Here is a 15,888-nt window from a genome sequence, read left to right as displayed (position 1 = left end):
TTATACTATTTCTATTTGTATATAACCTCTCTATCGAAACACAGCCACGAGCCCTCCTGACCCCTAACCCTTAGACCATTTTTATTCTTGTAAAAGGTAGCAAAACCTAATTTCCTGGATCAATTCTTTACTGATAAAAAAAAAAAAGAACATAAATAATAATAATAAAAAGAACAAAAACACATATGAAAATCATTCCATATATTGATATGACATTTGATATTGGTGACAATAACACAATTCAGTTCTGGTGCGCATGCTCACTGATGACCGAAAACAAGATGGCGGACCGTGTAAAACGTTTTTCTCGTCCACCAAAACGATTCATTGAGGAATGTAGTCGTAAAAAAGAACCAGGAATAAAGCGAAAGCAAAAAAACGACAAAAGTCTTTACGATGTTGAGATTGTTGAAGTCGATAGGGAAAGAAAGAAGTTGAAAATCCATTTGTTGGATATAGCGACAAGTTTGACGAATGGCGAGACTATGACAACGAAGGCGAATACTTTCCATTTATTCGCTTGGAGAAAGCTTATATTCCAGGCCAGCAGTCACTAGAAGACCGAAAGTTTGTTTTTCATGAACAGCTTTATCGCTCAATTAAAAGAGCTTTGTGGTCAGGCCGACGGGACGACCCTTCGACGAGAATAGAAATAAATGTTGAACAGGATGTCTTTTACTCCGGACTTGGAAAGATCACAAACAGTATTCTTCATAGGGGAAAGGACATTTATAAATTGGAAGACAACCGGTCTTTGGACGCTATACTAGGGACAAGGTGGGATGAGAGGATTCTTAATTGCATTGGAGATTATGCTTTTGTAGAAAAACAAACTGTACGGTACTGGATCACTAAGAAGAACCCAATTCAAGAGTTTAAGTACATTGGTGGTAATATGTTAAATCAGAAATCGAGGATTCATTTATGCTTGTATTTACGTTTGTACGAGGTGATGGAAATAGGAAGCAATATCTTAAAAACAATACATAAACATTTACCTTCAGATACTCAATGGATTTAATGGATTCCTTTTCAAGAATTATAAAGACAAACGTTTTGTTAATAGCCATGGTTATATCAAAATATCAATGATAAACATTATTGCAATTTTGTTTGTTTGTTTTGTGCATGTTTCCTAAATGCTAAACCACATACTGTAAAAAAACTGCTTTATGTCTAAATTCATAATTGCTGAAAACTCACAACTGAAAACTTGTTAATAGCCATGGTTATATTAAAATATCAATGATAAACAGTATTGCAATTTTGTTTGCTTGTTTTGTGCATGTTTCCTAAATGCTAAACCACATACTGTAAAAAACTGCTTTATGTCTAAATTCATAATTACTGAAAACTCACAAAGTGCAGCTTGGCACCCACTTATTATTCACTTTATCAAGATGACCACAGCAAACTTCAAATGCACACCTTTTGCATTTTTTGGTGCATGTCTTAATGTTGTGACCTTGTTCCAGACAGTTTGAGCAAGTCAAAGAATTTTTTTCTCGCTGGTAACCTTCTGCCTCAAGGTGCTGCACTCTTTGTTTTTTCCAGAAGAGTTGTCTCAAAGCAGATACCCCTCAGTGGTTGGATGATCTGAAATAATTTTTAGATGCCGTATCATTATATTTTTTCCATCCCTTGTTGATTGAAATGTGCAATATTTTTGTATAGCTTCAACAATTCAGGAAACATGACAGTAAAGAGTGTGCATATATGGTGTAATATCTTTACCCTGATAAAGATTAAGAAATTGTTGAAACCAGGATTTTATTTTATCTTTCAGCTTGACTGTTGATTCTTCATTATCATAGTCCAGTTTTAAATCTCCAATAATGTCCAAAAAATCACCCCAAAGTTTCTTCAAATTATCTGTGTATTCATATGTTGGAAGCAGAGTATTGAAGTCAATGTGCTGAAAAACAGTTAGTTTTTCTGGTCCAGTTAGATCCCTATAATTTTTTAGTATTTGGCTCTACCTTCCATTCAAATGTTATTCCAATGTTCTTTAAAAATGCCTCATACCCTGCCATGTGTTTGTATTTTTCCCTTTTAAACCATTTGGAAAAGTTTTAACATTTTCAATTGCATCCTTCCTCCTCAATTCTCTAATCAGAAGCTCAATGAGGTTGTCTGATATTCTTAAAAACAAGTGCAAAGTATCAATGATAACATGGTCTAGTGGAATAAAATTGAAGAGGGGTTTTGATTTGCAATTAAACCGTTTGGATCTTGAATGTTCAGTTATTTCATCATGTGTCCTTGCTCCAAACTTCTTATCAGTTAAGGACCAGGTTTTGGTTATATCACATCTAGATTCTCTGGGACACTTGCAATAAATGCATGCATAATCCTGGTTTGCTGGGCCTAATCCACAGACACATGCTAAGAATTTCCAATCACCTCCTAGGAAGTATTCAATTTTAAACTTTTGTCCTTCAACATCAATTTCATCAAAGTTTTCCATTTCTGTTTTTAAGTGACTTAGACTTTCTGCAAGATTGTCATAGGTTTCTGTGGTTTTCATTACAGCCAATAAATAATTACCTTTATCACTCATTGCAATATCCTTTTCATTGAGTATAGTGTAAGTAAAATTAACTATTTTTAATCTTTTGCCAATACTTGTTCCATCACCACTCAACTTCACCTTGATTGTATTTTCATTTTTTAGCATCCCCTTGTTTTTAAGCCTCTTGGTTTGTTCAATCAAGCTTTCCTTAAATGAAATCTGAACACCCTCTGCCTCTCCTGGTGTGTCTGTAAGCCTCCATTTGGCATTCAAATCTGATATTCTTTTATTAAGTCGATACATATTTGGCATTTCAGTTGATTTCAAGGCCAGTTCATGCCAAGCTTCATTGGAAATGTTAAATTTGTCCTTTATGTACAGCCAAAAGTTGAGATCAGTAATTTCCTCATCAGTGAGTGTTACAGGATTGTTCTCTTTGAGAGGGAGTTGATCTTTATCAACTAGCTGTAAGGTTTCATATTCTTGGGTTGCATTGTTAAAGATCTCTACTTTTGTAGCAATGAAGTCATGATGACCAAGAAAGGAGAGGGTTGCATTACATTGCTCTTTCATCTGGCCCTTTACCCTGTATTGGTGCCTTTTTGTGAACTCATGAAAACTCTTTTTCTTTGAAGACCCTCTTTGTTTGGTGTTGCTTTTTCCTGGTTCTTTATAACTTTTTTGACTAAATTTTTGAATCTCTTTTTGTAGAAGTTACAAGAGCTTTCCGATTTTTCAAGAGCAGCCTGTAGTTTTTCTTCTACTTTCAGCCTTTTTGACACTTCTTCCACAACAGTGTCTTCTAATGCTCTTTTTTGGCCTCTAAGATTACTGTTCTGTTGTTCAAGTGCACACTTGTCAATTTCTGAGTAGTACACAGTAAATTTATGAGTAGTCCCTCTCCATTTATTTTCTAATCTCCTGAGAGAGAAGCCACCCTTCCTAGCTGCAGCCTTTGCTTTGCTCTTTAAAACAGAAATCGTTTTTCCAAATACATTCAGTATACGATTGTTAATTAAAACCCCTTCGACTCCAGAATCTGTCAAAATCCTGCTCACAACCTCTGATAAAGCAGAAGTTCCACAGCCAGTACTATCCCTTTTCTTAGAGATGGCATAGATTAAATAGCTACAATAAAATGAATACAATAAAATTATTTTTTATACAATTCGGCTTCACTAATTTGAAAATAAAAATAAGAATAAGAATAAAAATACGTTTATTGAACGCTTAAATAAAAAAAAAAGCTTAATTATTCCAACTTACTTCGAAATTTCGTAAGTGAAGGTAGGAGAATTTGCCTTAAATTGATCATTTTGTTCCCTAAAATCGTCTTCTATGGCTTCTACAGTTTGACAATAGAAGATCAAAAGGACAAAGACCAGATGATGTAGTTTAGCAGCCATTTGACGTACCAAAAATCTCACAAAAGTCGACTTATAATATATCAAAACAAAGATAATTTATTCAAGATTTCAGATTTGGCGGTAAAATCATGATTCAAAGGCGGGTATTGAAGCTAGACCCAGTTATTCGCAGCTAGATAGTCGAGAATCGAGTAACGCCTTGTAAAATCGACTCTCAACGGTACTCGGAAAACACAGATTTGACGTACCGAAAAATGCCTCAAATCATTTAATATTACTACTAGTAATGGTTTACATACTGCTTTACTTAAATCCAGTGGTAAATGAAAGACAGACTCACTTAAATTCACGAGAGAGCGTAAAATAGTCGAAAAATCCGTGTATTTTCTCGCTCAACATATGAGCTTCGTACCGGAAGTGAGCTCGCCGGAATATGATATATGGCATTTGACACCAGTGATTTTCATATGAAAAACAAACAAAAAAACAAAAAACAAAAAAACATCACGATCACGGCACCTAACGCTTACGGCACTGACCTTTTCACAGTCATACGAAAACTGCACTATACTTGTTCGTGTTAGTCTATACCTTCAAAACAAAACAGTTTATTATTCGCTGAAATATTCCCCATAATCACTAAGCCTGAGGAGAATAGCTGTTTTAGTATAACTTTAGACTTGAGAAAACACCAAATTTATGTTAAGAAAACGTTTGAGTATTCCTTCCGTTCTGGAAACTTACTCCACGGTACGCCACGGTACGCCACGGTACGCCACGGTACGCCACGGTACACCAAGGTACAGCACGGTACACCAAGGTACGCCACTGTACACCACGGTACGCCACGATACGCCACGGTACGCCACGGTGCGTCGCGGTACGCCACGGTACGCCACGGTACGCCACGGTACGCCACGGTACGCCACGGTACGCCACGGTACGCCACGGTACGCCACGGTACGCCACGGTACGCCACGGTACGCCACGGTACGCCACGGTACGCCACGGTACGCCACGGTACGCCACGGTACGCCACGGTACGCCACGGTACGCCACGGTACGCCACGGTACGCCACGGTACGCCACGGTACGCCACGGTACGCCACGGTACGCCACGGTACGCCACGGTACGCCACGGTACGCCACGGTACGACATCCCCCCTCCCCTATTCAATGTTTTCCCACCTCACGAATCGATGGTAGCTCCCAACATTGCTAGGGGAAGATGTGTGAAAGACTAAACTTGCTGGGCTTCCTGTGTTGTCGGGTTTCAAGGTATTTTTTCGCCATTTGTAACATGTAGGTGTAATCAGTGCAACATGAAGAGCAATTGGGCGAGGGGTTACTAGATGTTGATTTTGATAAGACAGGAATGACTCTTTATTTACATTCTCCAAAAGTACGTGTGTAAATTGAATATGCTGTGGTTACATAATTACAATGCTTGGTTTGCTTGCTAAATCATCATACAGAAACACATACTGTCTTCTAAAAATCCTTTAGAATACTCCTATATTTATATCTTACAAATCAGTGGCGGATCCAGGGGGGGGGGGGGAGGGGTCGAAGAGGTCCACGGAACGTACCCTCCTTGAAGTTTTGATCTTTTAGGTAATAGAAATATGTCCAAAAGTATCCACAAAGATAATGTTGAAAACGAAATGATATATATTTGCTGTTATAATGTTTAATTTACCTTTAAGTTCCGTTACTAGATAGTAAATTAGGTGATTAGAGCCAATTTTTTTTGTCAAACATCGACTATAAACAAAAGAGAATTATACACAGTTTAAGAAACGGAACCCCCTTTGAAAAATCCTGGATCCGCCACTGCAAATTGTACTTAAATTTTTACAAAGAATAAATGAAGTATGATAATTTCATTAATATACGACATATACTGCGGCCCTATACTCCTTTTCTTCACTTCCAAAAGAAGCATGTACTTGGTTAGCCTCTTAATAGCGTCACTCTAAATATTCACAAAAACCAAAGGTAAAGCACAGGCAGCCCAATCACGGTTTTTGTCTGTATGTATATCGCGAAAAATCTATATTTATAAATTATTTGTTGAATAGACTTTTATGGAACTTCTTGTGTCTATTTTTGTTCTTATTCTTGCGAGGTTTCTTTCAAGGTTTTTCATACATCACATCAACAAGACCTACGGTCTCGTGCAATATCAACTCTTTGTAAAACACACTCGTGTGAATTATCCCAAACTAACTCGAAACAACATGATTATTGCCTATCAATATCAGAATATTATGTTTTATTATTTTTGCCCCACTAATTAGGTAGGCTACCATGTGACCCCATTGATATACAGTCAATTCAAAAAACGTTGTCGTCGACCGGCTCAAGTACGCGACTGGACCGAAAGGAATATGGATAAAAATCACTAAAGCGGTTAAATATTCGTTCTGAATTAATTGTTCCCGCTAGTAATAAGATAATAATGGCGAGAAACAATCCATCAAATGCATGTCTTTGGGTTTAGGGAAAGAAAAACAAAGTAGTTATGATTCAGTTCACAATTTCGAATATATGAAGGCATTTAAAAAAGCGTCTCCTTCAACATTTCCCGCTCGCCTACGAAGGTTCGTGCTGTAAACCAGGCATAACTAGTCAGATAAAATTATGGAGTCAACTCGGCTTCAATGATTGGCACCCGTCGCGTCTTTGATTCAATGACGTCATGGGTTTGATTCTCAGTAAACGCCATCGATCATATGTCAGTAGTGTAAGTTGTTTCTTAGTTCACCCCTCTTGTGCTTCGGGGGTTTTCTTTCCCCTCCGCATGCATAAAACAACTTAAAAGTTTAACTTTAATCCTTGTTACCAATTTTTTAACTAACATAGATTGGAGTCTGTCCCTGTTGTAATCGTCCGACAACGCCAACATTTCCACTGTGGTGTGTTCTGGCAGGATTTGGCGCAGATAGAAAAATTGGTACATTTTGGAACGGCAAACACATCCAACTCAACATATCAATCAACATTTTCCTCAAGGAGTTATCGTTGTGAAACAAAATCGTCGCGCTCGCAGCTCCATTGGCATAGCCTAGTATTGCACTGATGTACCTAGCCACATAATCACCAGTGAAGGAAATCTTTGGCCTTAAAGTCATCATTAATCCAGTGTACAAAACAAAAACGAAGTAGGGAATGATAAACACAAATATTAAGGATATGAACAAGCTGGTTACTTTGAAGCGAACAATGTATGGTCGAGAAAAGTTTGCATTTTGCAAAGGAGCGACTCTTCTACGGCGTCGCATATACTTTAATATACGAATATTTATAAAGACCAAGATATTGCCGGGCATTATGTAAGCAACGGTAATAAAACTAATGAATAAGCTACTGTACAGAGGAAGAGTATTAGCGTATTTACAGATCAAAGTGTACGAATTTTCTTCAATCTCAAAATATATCAGCTTGTATATGGGCATAGGGACAAGTGTTATAAAAACACCTAAAACCCAAGCTCCCATAACTATTTTCTTTGATTTCCTTCGACTTGGAACACGAAATGGTTGAAATATGCTACAATATCTTTCTATTCCGATAACTAATAAATTCAGAACCGTAATGACTGGGAAAACAAGATTGTTAAATCGATTGACTCTACAAATCCAGTCACTTTTGACATAATCGATGAACATCTCAGCTGTAAACAAGGGAAGGCTGATAAGAGAACAGAGTAAATCTGACAAGGCAAGGCTATTGATGAAATATTCTGTCAAGGATCGAGTGAATGTTCTTTGTATTGTACGGCGTCTTCTTCTGTGTTGCTTGTGCTTGAAGTACAGAATCAGGGAGTTTGCAATCAACCCATACACTCCAAACAAGAGCATGGTAGTGAATATAATGAGTTTGACACGGTGACTAACAGGCGCAAAGACATATTCTCTGCGGCTGGTGCTATTGATTGCATGACTGAAATTATCACTGCTGTTTCTTGCAAGGGAAGTGTTGATCGTTTCCATAGCTGCATCTAGAAGGTAAAAGAATGAAATGAACTGAGCATGGTAATCTATACTCGGTGGTCTTCCTTCCACTCGTATGGGCTAAGGTATGGGCATTATGCCTCTGCGCTTGAGGAAAGGATACTACAACCATACACAAAAGCCCAACACTTAAAATCCATATCCTCAAAACTCCATCCCTTAAACTCCGTCCCGTAAACTGACCGATTCCACGAAAACATCAGAAATGTGATCATCGTTTTCAGCCAACCCTTGAGCCAGAAATGGTTTCCCGTTCGACTGCACCCAGGGGATGAACCCATCAGATTCTCGCCGGGGAGATGAAAGCCTTGCACGATTCGCGGGAGCATGCTAAAAATAAAACAAAACGAGCGATACTTAAGGAAACGCAACGAATTGATGAGCAACGTTAAATTCAGTGTTGGGGAAAAAGGGATTCTGTGATCATGAAAGTTCTAGCTCTGGCGGGGCAATTACTTTTTGCTGAAGAAGTCATCCTAGTAGTCCACTTGGACTTTCATAAAAAAATTCTTTTTTTTTTTTACGAGTTCACCGTACTGGTGGGAAAAGTACGTCTGTTTAAAACAAGAACATAGATAATCTATTCGAGTTCCATTAGATACGAGCACCAAAAGAAAATCAAGAACAATTGGAGCATAATTTTTGACACACACACACACACACAAACACACAAAATTACAGACAGATGAAGCACACACACACACACATACACACACACACACACACATACACACACACACACACACACACACACACACACACATACACACACATACACACACACATACACACACACATACACACACACACGTACACACACATACACCACACACACACACACACTTACACACACATACACACACACATACATACACACACACACACACCACACACACACACATACACACACACATACATACACACACACACACACACACACACACACACACACACAAAATTACAGGCAGATGAAGTATGTCTGAACTACTTTTGTCCTTTTGCAGACCACTTGTCGAGGGCAGGAACAGTTCATATTTTATTAAAGTTTTTTTTACGAGTTCACTGTGAGACAAGGACATCTGTCTATTGCAAAAGCGTAGGTGGTCTACTCAATATTCCATTATAAACAAACACCCAAGGAAATTAACTTAAAACAATTGGACCTCCAGTTTTTTATTTCAAACAATTAGATAAGGTTAGGCAATTAGATAAATAGCGAAAAAGTGATGCACTTTGATATACCATCGCACTCCTCAGTGAGATTTTTGAACATCGCGTCTTATTTGCTCATTGCATTTCTATTCGGTGCCTATCACCCTTCTGACAATACTCTCAGTATTGATTCTACATGGGATAAGATGTGGAATGACCCGAAAATATTTCACAGTTTGAGTGCAGCTTCTTGAAGCCATAAAGGTTTTTCCATGCCATATGCTAATTCTGTGACGTATGAGGAGGCAGTTATAGTTATTTGTTGTTCCTTGTAATTCGAAACACCGTCTCCTATAGGAAAAGAGAAGAAGGGTGATAGGCACTTTAAGATATTATTAAACCCTGCGAAGTTTTAGGAAAAACGCTTTTAATTTTCCCGCAAATCTCCTTAATGGTTCTTCTGCGATTCTCATTTTATTCGCACGAGAATATCGTGAGCTTCGGTGAAAATAAAATAATACATACTTGGTAAATCTATAAAACCGTTACTTTGAAGCCAGAATCTTTGTTCCTTGATGAACGACCAAAATATGAAGCGGAAATTAAAAAAAAAAAACGCTATCGGATTTATTCAAGACGACAGCCTGCGGAATTCTTACTAAATGTATTCAAAAAACATTCTTACAAAACAAATATATGTTAAATATGATCAATGAAGTCTTTCCTAAGAAAATAATAATAATAACTTAACTATCATCACTAATGTAGTACTCGCGCACATTCAGTTGGTTGAAACCGTTATTTTTTGTGATCGTCATTTCGTTTGTTTCCGCACGTTAGTTTAGCATGGCAATTAAAGATCCCTGTCATTTTTGAAATTCCCTGAAGATGGGCCAGAGACCCGAAAGCTTGGAACAAAATTATATTTTAAGAAAGAATTATTTTCGTATTCAAGCAGTAAGCGCCAAAAACTATTTTCTTGAAGAAAGGCTGTTGTACAAGGCTAAAATCTTGTTATTCAGAAAGTTTAACTTGTTTGGAAGTGGAGATGACCGATGAAAGTGGAATCAAAGTGTTAACCCAAAGCAAAAATTTTATTCGAAAATGAGGTTTAGGCCTTCATTTGCTTATTTCCCATATATTTTCTATAAAAAAAAGCCTGACAAAGCAACATTCTAAAACAAATGCAACAAAACATCTTTGTACAATTGAAAATACCGCTTCAAACAGGCATTTTATCATAGTACATCAGTTTCTAACTGTTTAAAAAAGGTTTTGAGTGTTAACCCAAAACGAAAATTGGGATCAAAACTCATACGAAAGTCTAGTTTTTGGTGCTTTTTGCCAATATTGCTCTTATTGAAAAACATTTCCTCTTAAACGCTAATGATATCACAGAACCATATATTTTGGAAAAAAAAGTTTTTTCAGTCGCAAACCGGCTCTTGCGTTCCTATCAAGGTTCAGATAAACAGTTTATTTTTCGAAGTTTGATTTTTCCATGCATCTCGCTTCGAAACTAGAATTAATGAAAAACGTAAATTTCAATCCCGGTTTTTGGCTCACAAAACATCAAAACGTTCATTTAATTCGTGAAAGGATATTTTTAACATAACAACACACCACACAAATAACTTTAAATGGTAGCTACGATTATAGAAATAATTTCAGCTTCGCACGAATCCGTGTGAAAAACTCTCTTACTCCTCTTTTACTCCGACGAAGGACAAGCGTCCGAAACGTCAGTAAGTTTTTTCATCTTTTCACGGTGTATAATTTACTCTTTTATCATTACTGTTTCATTAGAAACACCGACGCAGTTCACACTAGTTTTTAGCTAGTTATCTCTTCTTGTGGAAAACTAAATAAACTTTTAATCCTAGCCCAGAATTCGAATTTACAACGTTCGTTTCATTATTGAAAGCTTCCAAGCAGGATGAAAATCAAACTTCGAATAATAAGCTGAATCTTTGAACCTTGAAAGCAACGCATGAGCTAGTTTGACTATAAGCATCAGTTTTCCTATCTTGTCTTAATTGTTTGTTCATGTACGTAGTTTTCCGAGACGAAGTTTGGCCATGGCGGAATTAGTGAACTACTCATGTACAGAAAGAAGAAAATATTTCAAAAATACACTTTAAAATGAAGAGTTTATTTACTTTGTGGTCTAAATAGGAGCAAAAGATTATTGACAAAGACGCAAAGCTACCACAAACTTTTCCAAAGGCCGGTACCGTTATGTGGCAAGTGTTGAGCAAGCAAGCACAAAAAATTTGTATATGATTTTTGTTTTTTCTTTATGCTGGAAACTTCAACCAAGAACGAGTAATACCAGTGAGAATTTTTTAAAAAGTTTTATATCTATATTGGAAAGGCGTTAACACATGGAAAAAAATTCATAAAAATAAAAAAATAAAAAAATAAAAACATTGTAATATAAAACCATTTTAAAACACTGAAATTTTACCGAAACATATATATATATTTTTGCGAAACAGACTTTAAAGCTAGCATTTAAAAAAAATTAAAGAAATTAAATTTTCAATAGAATTTTTTTCAAGTATTGATTGAACAAGTTTAGTTTTAATTTTATTATTTTTCTCTCCGATTCTTAAAAACATTTATGTATAAAATTCATTATTTTAAAAACTTGAACTTTCGGCTAACATCATGTTTTACTTAAACGGACTTTTATTATAATAATAAAAACAAATTAAATATTGATTGAGCAAAATTTAAGTTCAACTTCATAATTTTCCCCTCTCAAATTTGAAACATTTCTTATAGCCTCAAATTCAATAATCATACAAGAATTACACTAAACAAACAAACAGTTAAAAGCAGCTAAAGTACAATAATTTACTTTTGAACTCACCCAAAACTAGAAGCTTATTTTTTAAAGCTCAGCTCGTCCGATGTACTGTGGTACTAGACTTCACTTCTCTTCATGAATAGACTTTAAGGCGTCCTTGCTGTTCATAAGATCTTTCAGACTGACCGAAAATTATAGAATATTGTGATGGACATATTATAGGGTGGCTTTAATTTCTTCCGGATCAATATATTGTTTGATATATTTATATATTTGAACTTTGAAATATAACCATTTAGTGGTGCGGATATGTGCTGAAATTCTTCATTTCTGTTAAAAGCACCCATTTTGGCAGATAATTAGTTTTCCAGGTGCTTTTTAATATGTGATAGGGTGCCATCGCAAAACGTTCCGTTGTTTTTTTTGTTTTTGTTTTTTTTTTTGATTGAAGACTTAAGTGAGGGTGTGACACGTGACAATAATTTTGTTAACTGATTAACTTGTGGCCCTCTAAACTTAAATTTAACGTTAAACTGATTTAACGATATTTTTTTTCAAAATGGCAGCCATTTTAAACCGAAAGTGAATTTCACCAAAACAAAACACTAAAAAAATTATACTTCGTCTTCATCGGGGAAAATATTGATTAACGCATGTCATTTCATCATTTTAAAAGATGATTTTTCTAAAATTAGCCAGTAACGAAACTGAAAATAATAAAAAATCTAAGTGTTATGCCAAACAGGAAGTGAAAGTTATATTTTAATTTGTTAAAATTATATGCGTTATCAGTTTTTGAATATGCAATTGGCATGTTTGACTATTTCATTAAACCAAATGAACAACATACCATTCTCGAAATGACGTGTCAAGATAAAAGTTAAACAATGTTAAGAGCGGGGGTCTGTAAAAATCGACCATAGGTGTGCAAAATATTTTAAAAAATCGAAATTTTTCTTACTTAGCCCAAATGTAGGTCCACATGAACTATTAATGGGAAAAATATTAAAAACTTTATCAGATTTTTATTTTAGGAGAACGGCGCGATTTTCTGTTTTTCTGGCTGAGGACTACATATCAAGGCCTTTTCACCGCACCTCACAAAAAATTCTATTGAAAAATAATCTCGTAACCATAACGATACCATAACTTATCTAGGGGACTTATCTATTTCCAACACCATTGAGGGGAGCTAGCTTATTAAAGGGAGGGGGGCTTAATGATTTTCCGTTCCAAACATAATCACTATCCGGGTCTAAAAAGCAGTCTTCGTGTGAGAGCCTGGATTTATAAGTGGCTTACCGTGTACTGAAAGATATTCGAAAACATCTGCGCCGCGTCTGCACGGTGCCGGGGTATATATACAGATGTACATAAATAGATTCAGGACAGGGATATGCTGAGATAGAGCCCGATACACGTCACCGACAACCCTTCTGACAGCTGCAACTTATGAGTTCCTGGCATGATCACATGACCTCTGGTAATATGGTCCACAAAGGCCTCCACAATCTAACATCAAAGGATCCAGCCCCGATCTTGAGAGCTTGAAACAAATGGGCCCGGCATCAGGGCTTGACCCCATATATGACCTGCCTGGTAAGCAGCACGTTTATGATGTGCTCTGACAAAGCTACCCTTGTGGGTGGAATGCAGCCTTAATGGGGAGGGGAAGGGGGAAGGGGGAAGGGGTGGGGGGCCTGTGGAGGAGGGGAAAAGGGGAGAGGAGAGAGGGAAGGGAGGGAGGGCTAGGTGGAATGTTGTCAAACTACCCTCCTTAATGGATAAACAACTGCTTTTCGAGCACCACAATATGACTGTTGCCATAACATAACGTTTGATGGAAATACAAAAGACTAGGTAGAGCTAAAATGATCGAATGATCGGCACATAGATACGGCAGATCTTAGACCAGAACGATGAAAAGTTCAAAGCATCTTGTTTATTACGGTAACGTGAAACGTCAATTCACAAGCAAAATATTCTTCCAAATTTGTGAAAAAGAATCGAAAAAATCTTAAAGTGGTAGAAAAATCACAGGGAGCCCAATTTAGATTAAAGCGAATGGCGAAAATGAAATCCGAAAATCAAAATAATTAATTAATTCTTAAATTCGAGATCAAGATAATGTCCTTCATCTACGAAAGTCTGTAAAAAGATAAATAAAAAATGCACTTGAATTTTTTTTCCGCGCGCGCCTTTGTTGAATAAATATAAAACGCGCGCGCGTGCTGTGTGCTGTCATAAAGCACGCGGGGGTTGGCAGAACACGAGAGAAGTGTTAGGAGAAGCACGACGCGTAATGTGCAATGTGCTCTCATAAAGCACGCGCTCCAAACCAATCAGAACGCGACATCCATAACAGTTATTTTATAATTTCCTATATAACTCCCCCATGGTATCTGATGTTGATCTTACGTTATACACCTATTTCGAAGATCGTTGTCGCACCAAGAGCCTCATGTAACAAGCCAAGGCTCCAGAGAACGTCGGTACTTTTAATTATAATTGATTTATTCATGGTTCATGCAAGTGGCTATAGCTCTACACTAATTATCATCTCAAGCAGCCTTGCTTGGAGCAATTTGTGAAGTCAATAAAGAAAAATGCACCATGAATACACCAATTACAGCTAAAAGTACCGGCGTTCTCTGCGGTATTGGCTTGTTGCTTGAGGCTTTTGGTGCGACAACGAATTCTGAAATACACAGTCGCCATCTTTGAAAAAACAACACACTTTCAACCACGATTTCATCGTCTTTTAAATCTCGAACTCCACAAAAAACTTGATCAAAATGATCCCTATGGTGGGGGATTCATTTATTTAAAACTCTTTTGGCTCTTCCTTCCCGATGTCTATGACCGAAATTTTCGTGCGGAACATTTTTCGCCTGAAGAAAATTTTTTTCCTGCTGAAATGTTCTGCCATGTTTTGTCAAGGTTCTTATCTGCGTAGGACTCGGGCGAGAACGAATTTCGACCTTACCACTCTCCCGCACGGGATTTTTGTACCGTGTACACGACCCACCACCAGCCACCCCACTGGGCTAGTTTTGTTCTTGAAAAATCCTTCCACAAAGTCCTCTATGGTAGACATTTTTTTTTTGCTTTTTTGGTTGGTTTTACTTTGAAAAATGAAAGATAACTACAGATAACTCAACACGATATCAGGTTTAGTGAAAAATTACAATGGATGTCTTTCATTTAACTTGAAATTTTGGAGATTTCCCGACTTTTTCAGGACAAAACTACATCATTATGAAAGCTGGTAAGCAAAAATCAGGAGGGCATTATCTTGACTTCAAATTTTAAAAATTTAATTTTTGAATTTGAATTTTATTTCGATTTTATTTTACCGTTCACTTTAATCTGAATTAAATTGGAACAGAATTTCAAAAGGCCCTAAGTCCACAACACTTTCTAACTTTAAACACAAATTTCAAAAGCTAACTAATTATTTGGTTATTTTCTAGAGTTCTGGGGGAAATGGGGACGATCAAATTATTTTTTCAGTAAAATATGGCTTATTTTTGACAGCTTTCCATAGCAGTCCATCATGTCGACGCGCGTTGTTCGCGCGTTTTTGTTCTTGTTTACCGTAAAAAGGGTGAACTTCCACGCATACTGACGGCAAAACAAAATCGGGGACCCCCATATTTTTATTTTCTTATTTTACTTCTAGTAAGATGTAGTTTCATCATGCAAAATTAAAAAAAAAAAATTGGATGGGAACTTATGCCCATGAACTTCCTTAGGGTTTGTGAAATATAGGAAAACGATCCAAATCTTTCTTTTTCTTTTTTCTTTTAGTTTTTGAAAGCAGATTCACTGGTGGTATCTATGATATCATCAGTAAGATTGCCCCAAAGCTTGGGAACCTTAGGTCTGATAGACTTCTTTCCTTAGGTTACTGTGCGGAAGTTGGGGAGTTGAACTTTGTTGATTCCTCGAAGGTTGTATCATGACGTTGCGCTATTCGAAGAGATCAGTAGCTTAGATCTTTATGGACTTCTCCAAAACAACAAAAAC

The sequence above is a fragment of the Actinia tenebrosa genome, unplaced genomic scaffold (genome assembly GCF_029948245.1).
Source record: "Actinia tenebrosa isolate PJP-AT-01 unplaced genomic scaffold, QUT_ActTen_1.0 PGA_scaffold3__52_contigs__length_22856419, whole genome shotgun sequence".
Taxonomy (NCBI): domain Eukaryota; kingdom Metazoa; phylum Cnidaria; class Anthozoa; order Actiniaria; family Actiniidae; genus Actinia; species Actinia tenebrosa.
Note: the sequence above shows the minus strand (reverse complement) of the source record.